The sequence below is a fragment of the Sinocyclocheilus anshuiensis genome, unplaced genomic scaffold (assembly GCF_001515605.1).
Source record: "Sinocyclocheilus anshuiensis isolate Anshui unplaced genomic scaffold, SAMN03320099.WGS_v1.1 scaffold846, whole genome shotgun sequence".
NCBI lineage: Eukaryota > Metazoa > Chordata > Actinopteri > Cypriniformes > Cyprinidae > Sinocyclocheilus > Sinocyclocheilus anshuiensis.
The window spans coordinates 841869-846079 of NW_015540906.1; the positions used below are offsets into that span (position 1 = coordinate 841869).

At 35.0% G+C, this 4211-nt stretch overlaps 1 protein-coding gene across 2 annotated transcripts in view; it reads left to right on the plus strand.

Moving 5' to 3' along the window:
- The window catches only part of LOC107689143 (plastin-3-like), a 30928-nt gene that overhangs the window by 6585 nt on the left and 20132 nt on the right, over positions 1–4211 (plus strand). Inside the window, exon 1 of one of the 2 annotated variants that reach the window (XM_016487059.1) lies at positions 3864–3943. The exons of the other annotated variant lie outside the window; for it this stretch is intronic. The gene's annotated coding sequence lies outside the window, so the exon portion shown is untranslated. Of the gene's footprint in view, positions 1–3863; positions 3944–4211 lie in introns of those variants that run through there. 2 annotated transcript variants of the gene reach the window in all.

Here is a 4211-nt window from a genome sequence, read left to right on the forward strand (position 1 = left end):
TCTCCAAGCCGGCCATTTGGAGAGTATTTACTTAAACACAGTTTATGTTTTAAGTGGAGGAGAACAGTTGGGAGAAAATCCGATGTGTGTCAATATATTGTCTTAAAGTGACAGACTGGCGCTTGGACCATCAAAATGCAAATCTGCTCTTAATCTGAATAACTTTATAGCTTTAATAAGCATTAATCATTAAAAAATAATAAAGCATAAAGCATTTAATAATTATTTTACATTTCAGAATATAAAACAATGTTAATTCAGCTCTTAATTTGTCAGTCATATATATTAGGGATGCACCAATACCACTTTTTCCAGTACTCGCCCGATACCGATACTTTTATTTTTGGTACTTGCTAGTGTATATGTTAGTCTATAGTTTAAAGATTTTTGGATATAATCTTATTAATTTAGCATAGACTTCTGAGGTCAGGTGGTTTCAGGGCTAGTGATATAATATATAACACATAATTTGTAAACAGATATACAGAAAATCAAATGTTAAGTGCATTGTAGTGATCATAATATTTACTTCTTTTTAACTATTTATTTATATTTAATGCACATCTAAATAGCTGACCAGGTTACAGTTCACTGAAAGTTACAGTCAAACCAAAATTTATTCAGACCCCTTCAACATTTCTCACATGATCACAGTTTATTCGCTATAGTTTCGAAAATGGTAATAAAATATTACAAGAACTCAGAGTTAAACTGTGTCAGAACAAATTCATCTTGATAATGTTAGATAATTTTGATAGAAAGGTATGTAATGGATTACAATCACCCCAACATTTTTCAGACAGCTGTTAGTATGACAGTATTTACACAACTATGAATACTTAGTCGGGCAACCCTTAGCCTTAATGACAGCCTGTAGTCTCCTGGGCATGCTGTCACCCGTCCTGAGTGTGTGTGATACCGGTGAGTTCTCCTAGACTCAGTGCTGCACTTTTATTTTGATTAGATAATCATCAAGTGTTCAAGAATAGAAGCATTTAAAGTGTGAGAGTATACATACAATATCCATATGTATATAATTTTAATGCTATAGCCTTTGTGTATATATTTAAAGATGTGCATCTTTAAGCATGACAGTTGAAATGAAATGGTAACACTTTAAAATAAGAGTCCATTTAGGCATTAAGATTAATGAAAGCTGTGTAAGTATTGTTCCTTGTTAGAGTGTGGTAATTTCAACATTTACTATTATTATTATTTTTGCTACTACTACTAGTATGGTTCAGTACTGTTTTTGTTAATAAAGCACTATTTTAGTTTTTGTTCAGTATCAATTTTAAAACTATCGGTTGATTAATCGGTATCGGCCAGGTTAAAGTACAGAATCGATAAGCAGTATCGGTAAGAGTAGTAATACCGTTAAAACCTTAACGATACCCATCCCTAACTGTAATGCATTCACTTGTTTTTATCGGTAATAATTAGTAGTTGTCATTATTTTCTTATGATTCTTATTTTCATTTTTAAAATCATTACAGAAATTTACAAAAATACTTCTACTTTTTTTTCTTTTTTTTTTTTTAAATCTGCATAAATTAATCACAGTCCAACAATTAGGTACGGAATAGACGGAGGGACAGTTAAAAAAAAAAATAAAAATAAAAATGCAAGCAAATAAATTCAGTTAGATATGAATTAGTATTGAATTAATACTTAAGGTAAATATTATTATTTTGTGCTTACTAAATTTATTTTAATAAATGGCTTACATTTTTCCTGGGTTAAAATACGACCTGGACATGTTCTTGACAGGTGAGCCTTGTTTCTATTCAGCCGGCCAGGCTGTTATTCCTTGGTTTACATACAGAATATAAAATCATGTCTCTCTCGCCTCAGTAAATGTCCCGTGTGCATTTCAGATTGAGTTTACAAAAGGACCTGTAAGTGAACACCTGTCTTCACTGTTTGCACTGAAGTAGGCTTTGTTCTGCTCCTTCACACTCCAAATGATTTGTCCTCAGGCAGCAAGATGCTAAGTTTCAGCTATTTTTGTGAACAACAGAGATGAGAGTGCTTTAACATCTGATTTGTCATTTTGCCATTGTGGAGTTTGAAGAAGCAACCAAACTGTGATCTCAGCGGATCACCTTGAAGTGTATTTTTCCACTACAATTCTGCCTCTTAAAACCGAACGTTCCTGATGTTCAAGATCTGACTTGTTTAACAGGTGATGTGTTGTGTTGTGTTGTGCTGTAACCTGATCTTCAGGAATGTCAGAATCTCATAGAATTCCTCAGTGGTCTGGTAACACATTTAGACATAATGAAAGCAATCTTTCACTTCTGTCTAGAAATGTTTGTAATGTATGCAATGTGTGCAAAGCTCCTGTAAGACCTTATATTTTTTAACAATATTAGTCAAGTATTCTTGCACCAAAAACGCTTTTGGTTAATTGTGGAATTTATGTGCAACCAGTATTATTAAACAACATTACAAACATGATGATTTTGTTTGAGAGTTTGCTAGTGTTTTATTACACTGGTTGTTGTAAGTATCTAGTGAGTGGTGCTAAAATGTTAATGCTACTTACTTGCCACTTACACTAAACCCGGCCCTAAACCTAACCAATAGTGTTAGTAAAAGTAAAAGTGAGATAAAAACACGTGCAGATGCAATGATGCCATTTTAGTTTGCTTCTACAAGTCTTTGAGCTCTTTTATCGTGACTTGTGTTTCATGTACCGCAGCACTATACCAGGTGAGTTACCGAGCAAGTTTACTTCAGAAAAACCATACTTACAGAGCTGGTTATGTGAAGCAGATGTCGTAATTTATTATTTTACAAATCATGCACTATGGTAAAAGTGATAAAATAAGTTTCAGAATCAAAGTTGTTGGGAAGTTTTACTGCAACTAGTGTTCATTTCAGCTGGAGACTGAAGTCAATTGTTTGTAATAGGTATGTTTTTGGGGTTTTGCAAAAATGTAGGTTGCATGTCGTACAATGAGTGTGTTGCATAGATGGTTATATGTAAATGAGATTGGCTAACCTCATTGCATGTGAAAAACAACATAGTTCACACTGTTGTTCATTAAGGTGTGGCCAAGTTTCTGCTGAATACACATTGATATCTAAATGTGATCGTTAATGAGCTTACGTTTGTGTTGCCATGCAACTTCCCATAACCTAAATTATGAGAGTTGTGCCATTGCTTTTCATAAAGACTTACGATTACGTGAAATAGGCAAAAAGGTGCCATATCTAGTGCCCAAGTGATGGTCGGCTATTTTAACTTGGGTACTAGCAAATGCATAGCAATGCGCTAAAACCCTGAGCCATTTGTAACCAATTTGCAGTTTGCCAACATATTTTATTATTTATTATTTATTTATTTATGCATTTAGCAGACGCTTTTATCCAAAGCGACTTACAGTGCATTCAGGCTATACATTTTTTACCAGTATGTAAACTTACCAGTTTAGATGTTACCAGTAACATCTTGTACTTTAGGCTGAGAAATAAGATTATGATGCGGACACCAAATTTGATCAATTTAATGCTGAATTGAAGCAGTAAGTATGTGTTTTGAGGTCATCATGCCCTCATTTAAGGGCCGTCTCTGGGAATGTTCTGTTATTTCTCATGTGGCCCATTTCCTTAGCAAATGAATGAGTCTTTGTTACATATACCAGCTCAGACGTCCTTGAAATTAGTTTACCATTGATAGATTGGGAGGATATTACAGAATGTTTGATTTGTTTTTGTAGCCTAACGGTGGCAGTTTTTGCGCTGACACTGTGTATTTTTAACTATATAAAAGCACATCTATTTATTTGAACTTTCTTTCTGCTTGAACATGTTCAGCATGGGTTTCCAAGTGATTCAGTGGAGTTTCAAGTGATTCAGCATATGTCTGTTCGCTGTGTTATTTTTCCTCTCCAGTAGCGACTTTTTAAAGCAACAGGATGTTTTAAGACGAGTGACGGTATGTGGATTTAAGAGATGCATTTAGCTTTTCCCCACCCCTTTTCTCTCTTGCGACTTTATTGCGTTTCTCAGTACATCTGGGATGGAAACGTTGGTAGTAAAGAAAAAAGAAAAGCATGCACACTTTCCCCTCCCCCTCTCCTTCTCCCGTCTGTGCCTGCCTATCCCGCCTCCCTCTCTGGCAGACACGCCGACCGCTACTCCCATAGCCTGTCAGGAAGTGTTATGACTTGCTGCCGTAGGTCTTTGTGAGGCAGGCAGGAATG